Raw genomic sequence first — 14,318 nt, 5'->3', positions numbered from 1 at the left:
GGGTGCTTCAGCTTCCTTAGAGGACATTTGCCGTGCAGCCACATGGTCCAATCCATGTGCATTTTTCAAGCATTACAAACTGGATGTTTCTGCAAATAGGGATTTAGCTTTTGGGCGTAGGGTCCTATCTGCAGTTGTCCCACCCTAGGCTTTTTCCTATGTTATTTCCTCCATGTTACTGCCGTTGTGGAGGCGTAGGGAAAAGACATACATTACTCTTACCGGTAATCGTTTTTTCCCTTTAGCCTCCACAACGGCAGGAGGAATTCCCCGCCCAAAAAAAAATATAAAAATATATATATACATATTCTATAATATATACTCTTGTGTGTGTGTGTTTATATATATATATATATATATATATATATATATATATATATATATATACATATATATATATCTCTGTCAGTTTGAATATATATGTTTCTCTAACCCTGTGAGTTATAGATTTTCTGGCTCTGGTATTTGTATTTTGTGACTTATATTTTCCTTATTAAATTTTCCTTGCATTTATCTCTGAGTACTAGGTTACTAACTGAAGAGGTAAGAGGGAGGGGGCCTTATATGGGCTGGTCCACAAGTTGTTTCCTGTCCCTGAGAAGGCGGGATAATCTCCATGTTACTGCCGTTGTGGAGGCTAAAGGGAAAAAACAATTACCGGTAAGAGTAATGTATGTCTTTTTGTCACAAGTTAGTGGAATATGAGACTTTGTAAGAAAAAAAAAAACTCATTTTCTGCTAACTTGTGACAAAAAATAAAAACTTCCATGAACTCACTATGCCCATCAGCGAATACCTTAGGGTGTCTACTTTCCGAAATGGGGTCATTTGTGGGGTGTTTCTACTGTCTGGGCATTGTAGAACCTCAGGAAACATGACAGGTGCTCAGAAAGTCAAAGTGCGTAAATTAATTTTTTTGCACCATAGTTTGTACATAGTTTGTAAACGCTACAACTTTTACCCAAACCAATAAATATACACTTATTGCATTTTTTTTATCAAAGACATGTAGAACAATAAATTTAGAGACAAATTTATATAGAAATGTAGTTTTATTTGAAAAATTTTACAACAGAAAATTTCGGTCAATTTCGATTAATATCAAAAAAAGTAAAAATGTCAGCAGCAATAAAATACCACCAAATGAAAGCTCTATTAGTGAGAAGAAAAGGAGGTAAAATTCATTTGGGTGGTAAGTTGTATGACCGAGCAATAAACCGTGAAAGTAGTGTAGTGCAGAATTGTAAAAAGTGGTCTGGTCATTAAGGGGGTTTAAGCTAGGGGAGCTGAGGTGGTTAAAATTGGACCTCCACAGCAGCCCACCCCCTTAACTTTGACCTTTACAGTAGCCTTTAACAGTGACTTTTCACCTTGACAGTGACCTCCACAGGGGCCCGCCCCCTTAACAGTGGCCTTAAATCGATCGGGGGGGGTGGCCTAACCAGATTGGGGGCGTGTCCTTTTGAACAGCTTACTCTATGACAGCAGCACTGTACTGTCTGAGTGTAAGCTGCTCGGAGAAAGTCACCCACCCTCCCACCCCTGCAGCTGACAGAAGTTGATCTTTACCTTCATTTTTTCAATCCCCGTCGTTTCAGGAGTGGGAGGGGGCATGGCTTAGCGGGACCAGGGGGCGGGGTTTTGAGTTTGTTTTTTGAGGGTGGACACATTGTGGCAGGGGGGGCGTGTCTGGGCTCCTTCCTGCAAGAGTGACGCCCCTCTGAGCACCTTACTGGCTCATTTGCATACCAAATAAACTGGATTTTCATAGGATAAAAACATCTATTGTTAGAAAAAAGGCACATCTTGAAATACGGTACTAAGTGCTATTAGGCCATGGCTTTACTGCAATAGTGATTATCCTGGTGACAGATTTCCTATAAAGCTCACCTACAGCAGTAAAGATAAATGGCTGGGTTGTTATGGAAACATGGAGGCTGGAGGACCTGCGAGCTTCTATTGGCTGATGAGGGTCATGGGACCAAGCTTCTATTGGCTAATGCATTTTTTGGGAATATCTCAGGAACAGTACGTCCTAGAGAGCTGAGAACTGGTCTAAAACCTTCCCGGACACCTTATGTAGCTGTGTGCCAAATTTCGTGATTGTAAATGTGACAGTGCGGATTCCTTTAGCGGAGATACACACAGACACACTCAGCTTTATATATTAGATGGGCGCATTAACACGAATATGTGCTGCTCGTTGCCGTATTGCGGACCACATTTGCGTATCAGCAATACACAGGCACCATTCCGTGTGCATTCCCCATCACGTATGCAGACCTATTCACTTCAATCCGGACATGTGGAACGGAAGCATGGAACACTACGGAAGCACTACGGAGTGCTTCCTGTGGTTCCGTTCCGTGCCACCGCACAGCAAAAATATACAACAAGTTCTATCTTTTTGTGGAACGGAGGGATCGCGGACCCATTCAAGTTAATGGGTCCACGATCTCCATGCGGCTGGGCCAAGGTCGGTGCCCTTGCATTGCGGACTGCAATTTGCGGTCCACAGCACGGGCTTCACACGGTCATGTGAACGAGCCCTAATTGTGTATAGGGCGACGGATGGGGGATCGTGCATCTCACCTTTACTGGTTAACCTTTTATATACCTTTATACGGATTGCTTTAATATAGTCTTTAGCCTGAAGCATAGACCACTACCGCTGGGGACACCTACTTTATAGTATCTTTATATTATACTTTATTTTGTATTGTATTTTATATTAGTTTTTGACTACTATAGTCGACCATGACTATATTGAGACACAGATCCCCTGCAGAAATATAGTAATAAAGTCCCGGGAATCACCGATGGTCTATTATATATAGTTATGTATACTCCTGTCCCTACAGCCGGCTCTATCAGACTTATCGTATTGTTTTGCTGTAGTTTGAAAAAGGCCTTGTTGGCCGAGACGTCACGATTTGTACATCCGCCTTTCAGTAAATTCCACTTGAATTTGACAAGGTCCATTTCGTGCTGGAGTTTTTTTTATTTTTTTATTGTATACGAACGGGGTGGGAACCCTACTTCTAGCACACCAAGCGGAGTGCCACAAGGTCACTGTTGTGGGGGGCACCATGGATGGCTCTGTTGTGGGGGCGCCGTAGATGGCACTCTTGTGGGGATGAAGTCTGAATATGTCTTTTATCATTTGGAATCCATTGGGTCTGATATAATTCTTCTCACCTCTGGATGAAGTGAAGGCTGTTTGGCAATGTTTGTACTTGAATAGTTAAACTGTGTCCTTGCCATTTGTCTTAACTGTTCATTTCAGATGAAATGAAACCGGTGTGGAAATGTTTGTGGAAGTCGTTATTTTATTTTATCTGATAGACTTACTTAGGTAAGACAACCCCCTTAAGGACCGCTGTATTTCATCATGCTGCTTGTTAAAAATAAATCTCTTACATCTGATTGGTTGTGAGGAGCTGTCAAAACAAAATCTGCCAACCCAATGTCTGTCTATATAGTAATAATTATCTTTTATTTATGTATCGCCAACTTGTTCCGCAGCGTTTTACAATTACCCGGATAACATAGGACCTGTAGAATCCTCCACTGCTCCAGCACTGAGGCTCCTGTGGTTTCCTTCAGTCTGTTTACATCACTGCAGCGACAACATTGGTTGGAGCTCCGATGGCAGTATGTATATCACCTGACCATTAAGGCCTATGATGGTCTATAGTGGTCATGTGCTGTTCATTCTGGCATTACTGATGACGTCTTTAATTCGCTGTAGGAAAGTGTGACATACCATGAAATTGCTTTGACCTCACACATGGAGGAACGGCCTTGACTAAGCTATTCAACTCATGTTCCAATTTATCCAAAGAGAAAGAACACAACATCTGCACTTTGTTATCTCTTCCGATGTCTCCTCTTATCTCCAGTTATTGTATTTTACATGGTATTTTGTAGGATTTTACATCCTCTCATGTTCTCTCTATTCAGGTTCCTACAATATAGGACCAGCTCAGTGGAGATCTTCTATATAAGATCCTTCTCCTGATTGACCCATCAAGAATGGATAGGGACAGGGACAAGATGGCAGAGAGTATAATACATCTCACCCTAGAGATCCTCTTCCATCTTACTGGAGAGGTGAGAGATTCTGATGATGTTACATTACATCATCTTATCTATGTTACGAACAGATAGACATGTGGAGATGTATGGAGTGATATTTATTAATGTGTCTTTCCATCACCAGGACTACACAGTAGTGAAGAAGACCTCTAGTGAGCGCTGTCAGGCCCTTGTGTCGGAAGGATGGGGAAGAAGCCTGAGCCCAATCATGGGGCCTCCGTCTCACCCCCTGATACATGAGGAAAGCAATAGAGAGAAGATCCTAGAACTTGCCAACAAGATGATTGAGCTGCTAACTGGAGAGGTGACACTGCTGGGAATGCTGGGACAATATACAGGAATGCTATGAAGGGATAGGGGTGAAAACTGTATCATTGTGCTGTCAGGTTCCTATAAGGTGTCAGGATGTCGCCGTCTATTTCTCCATGGAGGAGTGGGAGTATTTAGAAGGACACAAAGATCTGTACAAGGAAGTCATGATGGAGGATCACCGGCCTTTCACATCTCCAGGTAATAGACATGACTAAATACACACATCCTCTCATTATCTGTATGTAAGGAATTCATTCAGTCACTGGATGTGTTTCCTACAGTTAAGGAAGAGACAAGAACACCGGAGAGATGTCCGAGTCCTCTTCTTCCACAGGATTGTTCAGAAGAACATCACAATGTCCCACGGAATGATCAGGTAGATGGAGATAAATGTCCCAAGTGATCTGTAGAAGGCTGTGAAGATCTTGTGTTCAGTCTTGTTTGAACCACCAGTATTATATGTTTTATTCTTGTATAATGAGAAAGGTGGAGATCAGAAGAGTGCCTCAACAATTTTTGGTTCTTTAGAGACGTGGACGTGCCTAATGCTCAAGAAGGCACAGAATAGGGTAATAAGTTTGATTAGATGGTAACAAAGGTGTACACTAAAGGCTCACCTTGTGGGGTTGTGCTAAAATGGGCACAACCCTATTGAAGGCTTATCACACAAGAGTCGGTCCTTGGGTGTGCTACCACAGGTTGGGGTTCCTTCAGAAGGGATGTCCAATCCCTCTGTAAAGGTGCTTTAGGTATAAAGGAAATCCTGCTTCTGCGTTTCAAACCCAATGCAGACGGTCTTTGATGTAGAAGGGTTTCTTTATTCTATTAAAAATGTGCACAAGTAAAAATGACGCTTTTTGGGAAGTTCAGATCCCCTTCATCAGGTTGTCATTAATAGCTGATACAGTGTGGGGTATATATACACATAAAAACCGCCCAAAAACTGCACCAGTGGGTGGCTACCTACTCATGGGACCTCCCACAGGTGCTGTCCAATTAGCATATGTGACAGGTATATAGTTCATGGTTTATATATATTAAAACGGCACACGTCTGGAGGAGGAGGGTGGTAGTATAATTATACTACAGACGATGGCAGTGTTTTAATAGTATTTAATATTCGTTAGGATTAAACTGCAAAGGACGATGTAATACTGGGTTGGGTTGTAATGACCGGCAACACGCACAGGGAGGAAAACAGGGAAAGCCCTGCCCAAGGGAGAGGGAAAGGTGGTGACCCCTAACTCACCTTGCAGCTGGCACCTGCCTGCCCTGACATCCCTAGACGGGTTCCTCACCCGTGCGGCGATCACGTGCCTAAACCCTGGCTTTCCCTGAAATGAGCCCTAGATAATGAACGGGCCGGTGGGATCGCTAGTCCTCACCACTGCACTAAGAGGGAAACACCAGGGAGAGGACAGACAAACACAGACAAACACAAACACCCAGGTGGACGGCAACAATTGTCCACAAAGGTCCAACAGGGATCCGGAGGGTAGCGTTCTAAGGCAACACTCAGAGAACGCAGCAACACAGCTCCAGTGGGTCAGAATAGATGTCCAGGCAGGAAGCTCTATATCTGGCAACCAGAGAAGTGTGAGAGGGGAATATAAGGAGGATTGGGAGTGCTGGACAAGGAACAGCTGAGAGAAGGAGCTACGGATCCCTGAGTGAGCCAAAAGGGTTTGTAAAGCAAACCCAGAAAGCTACAATAAGGAAACTTCCCTATCTGACATAGAGCGTGCAGCCAACCGCTGCGACCTCCTGACCCCGGGTACAACGGAGTCAGGCGTGGCTCTTGACACCCTCGTGACATGGGTCATGTGATCGCAAAGTCAGCGGTCACATGGCAATCGCTATAGTAACCAGCAACGCTTGGAAGCAGACAGGAGAAGGGAAGGAGTCAAAGGACCTGCTGGAGAATATTCAGTATGTAGAAAAGGCTGTGGGTGGTTCCCGTGGTGCTTGGAGTCACGTGATGCGTTGTCATGGAGAGAACAACGCTCATCCTATCTTCAGGCACCGCAGCCAATGGAACTTACATTACCTAGGGGGCAAAAGGGTGCGGATATACTACAACTTAGGAGGGGGGACCAATAGAATGTGTAGGCAATACAATAAATGCATAAAAATGGGGAACTAAAATAAATAAGTTATATAGACAATCCGATTAAATGCACAATACATAAGAAGAGAAAAAAAAAGAATGAATGAATAGGTGATACAATATAAATGGACAAAAAATGAGGGACTAAAAGGAGTAATTACAATTAAACATATAATGCATAAAAGAGGATACCAAAAGGAATATACGTAAAAATGTATAAACCAAAAAAATAAATAAAGTAAAAACATGCAATATATTACTACTGAATATGGTAAAATGATACTGTCTAGACTTACTCGTGTCACTATTCGGTGTCATAACTTATATGAAGAGTTGTAGGGTGAAAGGGAGTGTATAGGAGCTTTCTAATTTATTGTTAGAATATATATTAAAAATATATATACAGTACAGACCAAAAGTTTGGACACACCTTCTCATTCAAAGAGTTTTCTTTATTTTCATGACTATGAAAATTGTAGATTCACACTGAAGGCGTCAAAACTATGAATTAACACATGTGGAATTATATACATAACAAAAAAGTGTGAAAAAACTGAAAATATGTCATATTCTAGGTTCTTCAAAGTAGCCACCTTTTGCTTTGATTACTGCTTTGCGCACTCTTGTCATTCTCTTGATGAGCTTCAAGAGGTAGTTACCTGAAATGGTCTTCCAACAGTCTTGAAGGAGTTCCCAGAGATGCTTAGCACTTGTTGGCCCTTTTGCCTTCACTCTGCGGTCCAGCTCACCCCAAACCATCTCGATTGGGTTCAGGTCCGGTGACTGTGGAGGCCAGGTCATCTGGCGCAGCACCCCATCACTCTCCTTCATGGTCAAATAGCCCTTACACAGCCTGGAGGTGTGTTTGGGGTCATTGTCCTGTTAAAAAATAAATGATGGTCCAACTAAACGCAAACCGGATAGAATAGCATGCCGCTGCAAGATGCTGTGGTAGCCTTGCTGGTTAAGTATGCCTTCAATTTTGAATAAATCCCCAACAGTGTCACCAGCCAAGCACCCCCACACCATCACACCTCCTCCTCCATACTTTATGGTGGGAACCAGGCATGTAGAGTCCATCCGTTCACCTTTTCTGCGTCACACAAAGACACGGTGGTTGGGACCAAAGATCTCAAATCTGAACTCATCAGACCAAAGTGCAGATTTCCACTGGTCTAATGTTCATTCCTTGTGTTCTTTAGCTCAAACAAGTCTCTTCTGCTTGTTGCCTGTCCTTAGCAGTGGTTTCCTAGCAGATATTCTATCATGAAGGCCTGATTCACACAGTCTCCTCTTAACAGTTGTTCTAGAGATGTGTCTGCTGCTAGAACTCTGTGTGGCATTGACCTGGTCTCTAATCTGAGCTGCTGTTAACCTGCGATTTCTGAGGCTTGTGACTGCTCTTGGGGACACTTTCAAAGTTTTCCCAATTTTTCGGACTGACTGACCTTCATTTCTTAAAGTAATGATGGCCACTCGTTTTCCTTTACTTAGCTGCTTTTTTCTTGCTATAATACAAATTCTAACAGTCTATTCAGTAGGACTATCAGCTGTGTATCCACCTGACTTCTCCACAACGCAACTGATGGTCCCAACCCCATTTATAAGGCAAGAAATCCCACTTATTAAACCTGATAGGGCACACCTGTGAAGTGAAAACTATTTCAGGTGACTACCTCTTGAAGCTCATCAAGAGAATGCCAAGAGTGTGCAAAGCAGTAATAAAAGCAAAAGGTGGCTACTTTTGAAGAACCTAGAATATGACATATTTTCAGTTGTTTCACACTTTTTGTTATGTATATAATTCCAAATGTGTTAATTTATAGTTTTAATGCAAAGGTTATGTTTACCAGTGGGTTTTAATGAATCTACAATTTCCATAGTCATGAAAATAAAGAAAACTCTTTGAATGAGAAGGTGTGTCCAAACTTTTGGTCTGTACTGTATGTGCGTGTGTATATGTATGTGTGTGTGTATATATTATATATATATATATATATATATATATAAATTTTTAGGGATCCTCTCTCATTCGGGGGTCATTCTCCCAGAATTATCTTCATAACCACTGGGTTGCAGGTCCAAACAGTGCGATTTATTTGACACTCTTCATACACAGCATAGAATAAAATTTAAAAAAAGCCTGCCCGTCTGGGCTCTACCTAAACATTGTATCCCTAACTCGGCTATACGATAACGTTCACACATGGAACCAGGTGCGGCTTACCCCAGACATACAGTCTACCAGCCCTCAGGCTATAACAAGTGCTGTACTTTTGGAGGGGGTTGTGGTCTAGCAGTCCTCCTGACTCTGACCTTTCAACGCTTGTTCCCGGGAGTTGCTAAGTCCTCCAAAGTCCAGGCTATTGCATAGCCTCGTGGCCTTGCCTAGCTGAGACCACACTAACAGAGCCTCACCAGGCCTCTGTCTGCACACTCTCCAGAGTGAAACACACCCAATTCCAGCAACCAGATTAAATGGAATCCCTGGATGTGAGCATGCCCTAAGTCCTGGACTGGAGCATGGGGAACAGGCACACACCCAGCACATTGCCTGCTCCAAGTAAAAGCTCGCCCCGGGCTATTCTTACTATATTGGTGTCCACCAGCTAACTTAGTGGCCACCTATCTAGGGGCCTTTACTCCACCAAGACCGGGCCCCTTGGTGACACGCTCCCGGTGCAAACACCCCTTTTATCATGCTTCCCCGGGACTTTACTGCACACCTCAATGTTCACATTGAAAATATATATATATATATATATATATATATATGAGAGAGAGAGGTGGTAGAGAGAGGGGGACATGGGTATAAGCTGGAAGCCTATATATGTATAATGTGTGTGGAAGGAAAGCTATAAATAACTATAAAAGGATAAAAACTGGATATAAATACATAAAATGGTTAGTGGAAATTTTTTTTTTTCATCAATACCAGTATTCTCATCCTTCAGCTCTTTTTTTATTTATTTTGTGGCAATGGAGGGTAACTGTATTGTGGTGATTGGGATAAGGCTTATAAGTTGATTTCAAACGCCTCATGTGGATTTAGACTGTTCAATTTAAAGATCCAGTACATTTCTCCTCCTCTTATATATTGGCTATCTTTCCGCTGGCATATGGGTATTTGCTCGATTGGGGTGATTCTGAAACCTATTGATCTCCCTCCATGAAAGTCTGCAGCGTGTCTTGAGACGTTTCAAATATCGTTTTTTTTTATATTGGATTGGTGGTTATTCAATCTATTTCTTAGGGTTTGTATTGTTCTCCCAACGTTTATCTGATTGCAGGGGCTGTTTGGCGGATCACTGGACAGCATAGGCACCTTGAATGTCCGCATCTTCTGCTGCCATTTTGTTTCTTATTTCCAGTGTCTTTTTGTTCTCAATGCCCTTCAGCTTATTTGGGGCTAATATGTTTTTTAGGGTACAGGCCCTTCTATAAGTCAGTTGGGGTGCTTTTGGGATCAATTTATTGAGAATGGGGTCCTTCCTTAAAATATGCCAATGCTTGGCCAAGATAGATCTGATCACATTGTGTCTTTGGTTGTATGTAGTGATAAAATTACACTGAGAGTTCTCCAGAGCATTAGTTTGTTCTTGTTTAGGTTCCAGACATTCCAACTGTGTTAGTCCAGTTGCCTTCTCCTGTGCCGCAGTGATTATTTTCTTTTAAATTGACTGAAGGGTATATTCTGCTTCCATTTTTTTGAAATGTGTACTGGTGTAGTTTTATGTGCACTTTTATGTGCATTCCGTCCCAAGTTTATGCAAAATATTTAAATATAAAGCAGATACATCTAGGGTGAGCCATTGGTAGCCTTCCTCCCATCTGATTTCTTTCAGTAGTTTAATTATGGAGTCTTTCAAGTAGGATCTTAGGTTAGTTACGTATTTCTGTAAGAATATGGGATAAATTACAGGTCAGAGAGGATACCCCTGAGATGATGGGTCTGCCAGGGGGATTTTTGAGATCTTTATGTATCTTCGGAAGGTGGTAGAATGTGGATAGAGTGGAATCTTTTACTAGAGTATACTCCTTTTCCTTCTTATCCAGCCAGGATTGGCGGTCTTGATTTAATGTTGTGAATTCTGCTCTGTCCTGTGGCAAGGGATCATTTTCCAATGGTATATAATATTCTATATCGGATAAAATCCTCATGGCCTCTTTGATATAGTCCCCTCTTTCCTGGATGACAACTCCACCTCCTTTATCCGCACTGCGGATTACTATATTCTTGTTAGATTGCAGTTTCTTTAGGGCGTCTTTCTCGAAAGGTTTAAGGTTATGTTTACCAGTGGGTCTCTGATCGATATGCAAAAAGTCTTCTGATATGACAGATTAAAATGTGTCGAGGAAGTTCCCTTTATGGTGGGTTGGGTAGAATTTTGATGGTGGTTTTAAACCTGATTGGGTGGGTGCAGGTTGACTAGAATTGACAGTATTCTACGATGAGGCGGTCAAAGAGGTGGGTGGTTTTGTTTCATTTTTTCTATTATTTCAACAAAAAAATTATAGTAAGTTTCTTTATGAACTGATTTAGATGCAGAAATAAGTTGAAATCATTTATTTTAGATGATGGGCAGAACGACAGGCCTTTAGCTAGTAGAGAGACTTCATTTCTGGTAAGTGCGTAATTGGATAGATTAAAAATGCCCGAGGCCTGAATAATTGTTGTTATGCTGTCATTCCTTGCTTTCTTTTTGCCAGTATCTCCCCTGCAGCCTCTTCTGCATTTTTTCTTTTTACCGATTTCCGGTCTAATGGGTGGAAAAAGTGGGTTATAGTGGTTGTCTTCGGGCTTTTTAAAATCTGATATGACATAGTGGGTGTTAGTAGGGGAGGTAACGCTAAAAAAGACACAGAGGTGGATGGTTCCGCTATTGGGTGTGTAGCTTGGATGACTATATCTGAATTAATCGTATCATTGTTTGGTGATTGGTAGGTAAAAATTCCTTGTTGGTGTGACCTTGTATCATTGTCATCAGTTTCTGATGGATATAATGGTGGCTGTAAGGTAGGTGAAGTGTAGTTTTGGATAAGGGAATCCGCTTCTACATCAGAGGATATGCAGAGTACTGGGGATGTGAGTGTGGATTCAGAAGATAGATCTGGGTAAACGGAAAACTGTGTAGATGGCAGGTTCAGTAGTGCACACTCAGCTAAGACTTCTAGGCTGAATACTGAGGCAGGGTTTTTGCACACAGCCTGGTTGGTGGAAGGTGAAGTGGCTTTGATGGTATCTGGAATGGGTAAAGGAGTGGGATATTCCAGGTTAGACATATTGATGGAGTAGTTTGAACCACTGAGTAGGCTATGGATCTGTCGTGGTCCTGACTTTGCCCACCCATAGTTTAACCTCTGGAGCACCTGGGGTACACATGTTTGGTGGTACTTGTGGTGTTGGGGTCCCTTCCACTTCACTACCTTGTCCAAACCTAATGCGCTGGTATTTTGGTTTGGAGGGATGTTATATATGTTGTCTATATGGGTTGTGATTGTGGTGTCTATTGCTGTTGGTGTATGTTTGGCCTGTTTTCTTATTTGTGTTGTATTTGGTTGTGGGTCTTTATACGGTTGTGTGTGGACCCTTTGTGTACTGTTTTGGGTGCATTAGTGTTTATTGCATTGTCAATGATGGTGGGTGTGTTTGGGTTCACTTCTTGAAGAGTGTTGTTCTCAGATTTTAACCAATATTTCCTCATGACATTAACTAATTCTATCATCGAGACCAAGATATAGCGATTTCCTTTTTTCAATCAATCTAGTCATTAGTCCCTTTGCAAAATTCGACGTCCTCATTAAAAGAGTTCTCAAAGCGTAATCTTAGTCCGCGCGTTACAATTTGTTCACTCAGATAAATTGTGAGGAAAGTTGCATCAAGGTGGTGCTGTATCTCATCGAGCAGGAGTTTCTCAAATTTTTTAAACATATTTAATAAAGTTTTATCATCGATATTTGCGTTTTCTCCCTTGTTTCCAGTTTCTTCTGGATTGTGATTTGCTGGAGCTTTGGTGCACTGTAGGATCATGCGTTCCCGTTGCTCCAAGCGGTTAGGTATGTATTCCATCGCAGGGAAAAAGACTTCCAGTGGTTATCAGTGTTCACTTCTATTATTCCTATGTGCTGCTGACTTCTGTCTGGGGATCCCCAGAAAATTGGTTCTTTAGAGAAGTGGACGTGCCTAAGACTCAAGCGCACAATTGGTAATGTTCGATTAGATGGTAACAAAGGTGTACACTAAATGCTCACCTTGTGGGCTTGTGCTAAGATAGGCACAACCCTATTGAAGGCTTGTCACACAAAAGTCGGTCCTTGGGTGTGCTGCCGCAGGTCAGCGTTCCTTCAGAAGGGATGTCCAGTCCCTCCGGAAAGGTGCTTTAGGTAAAAAGGAAATCCTGCTTCGGTACTTAAAACCCAAGACGCCCTAAAGAAACTGCAATCTAACAAGAATATAGTAATCCGGAATTTTGGAAAGAAGACACCCCAAGGTATTCAATGAGGGGCATGGCGAGTTCATAGAATTTTTTTTTATTTATTTTTTGGCATAAAGTCTCCCTTTCCGCTAACTTGGGACAAAAATGTAAATCTTTCATGGACTCAATATGCCCCTCACGGAATACCTTGGGGTGTCTTCTTTCCGAAATGGGGTCACATGTGGGGTATTTATACTGCCTTGGCATTTTAGGGGCCCTAAAGCGTGAGAAAAAGTCTGGAATATAAATGTCTAAAAAATTTTACGCATTTGGATTCCGTGATCGGTATGGTGAGTTCATGTGAGATTTTATTTTTTGACACAAGTTAGTGGAATATGAGACTTTGTAAGAAAAAACAAAAAAATCTATTTCCGCTAACTTGTGCCAAAAAATGTCTGAATGGAGCCTTACAGGGGGGTGATCAATGACAGGGGTGTGATCAGGGAGTCTATATGGGGTGATCACCACCCTGTCATTGATCACTCCTCTGTAAGGCTCCATTCAGATGTCCGTATGTGTTTTGCGGATCCGATTCATGGATGCGTGGATCCGTAAAACACATATGGATGTCTGAATGGAGCCTTACAGGGGGTGATCAATGACAGGGGGGTGATCAGGGAGTGTATACGGGGTGATCACCCCCCTGTCAGGCTCCATTCAGACGTCCGTATGTGTCTTGCGGATCCATGGATCGTATGTGTTTTGCAGATCCGATGCGTGGATCCATGGATCGTATGTGTTTTGCGGATCCGATCCATGGATGAGTGGATCCGCAAAACACATACAGACCTCTGAATGCAGACTGACAGGGGGGTGATCAATGACAGGAAGTGATCAGGGAGTCTATATGGGCTGATCACCCTCCTGTCATTGATCACCCCCCTGTAAGGCTCCATTCAGATGTCCGTATGTGTTTTGCGGATCCGATCCATGGATGCGTGGATCCGTAAAACACATACTGACATCTGAATGGAGCCTTACCAGGGGGGTGATCAAGGAGTCTATATGGGGTGATCAGGGGTTAATAAGTGAGGGGGGGGTGTAGTGTAGTGTAGTGGTGTTTGGTGCTACTTTACAGAGCTACCTGTGTCCTCTGATGGTCGATCCAAGCAAAAGGGACCACCAGAAGACCAGGTAGCAGGTATATTAGACGCTGTTATCAAAACAGCATCTAATATACCTGTTAGGGGTTAAAAAAATCGCATCTACAGCCTGCCAGCGAACGATCGCCACTGGCAGGCTGTAGATGTAGATGCAGGCTGTAGGAAGCTCCTATACACTACCTTTCACCCTACAACTCTTCATATAGGTTACCGAATATTCAT

At 42.4% G+C, this 14,318-nt stretch overlaps 1 protein-coding gene and 1 long non-coding RNA gene across 2 annotated transcripts in view; both read left to right on the top strand.

Annotated features, from left to right (window-relative positions):
* The first annotated feature begins 4,052 nt into the window (after nucleotides 1-4,052).
* Nucleotides 4,053-4,534, top strand: LOC122942527. Its single transcript, XR_006390578.1, has 3 exons — nucleotides 4,053-4,113; nucleotides 4,223-4,402; nucleotides 4,485-4,534. It is a non-coding gene; the product is annotated as an uncharacterized LOC122942527 (long non-coding RNA).
* A 189-nt stretch (nucleotides 4,535-4,723) lies between these two features.
* LOC122942502 (zinc finger protein 271-like) overlaps nucleotides 4,724-14,318 on the top strand; it is a 174,635-nt gene continuing 165,040 nt past the window's right edge. Inside the window, exon 1 of the mRNA XM_044300167.1 lies at nucleotides 4,724-4,786. The gene's annotated coding sequence lies outside the window, so the exon portion shown is untranslated. The remainder of the gene's footprint in view (nucleotides 4,787-14,318) is intronic.

Source organism: Bufo gargarizans, chromosome 6 (genome assembly GCF_014858855.1).
Source record: "Bufo gargarizans isolate SCDJY-AF-19 chromosome 6, ASM1485885v1, whole genome shotgun sequence".
Taxonomy (NCBI): Eukaryota; Metazoa; Chordata; class Amphibia; order Anura; family Bufonidae; genus Bufo; species Bufo gargarizans.
The sequence above is the reverse complement of the archived record's forward strand: the minus strand, read 5'-3'. Positions and strand labels throughout refer to the sequence as shown.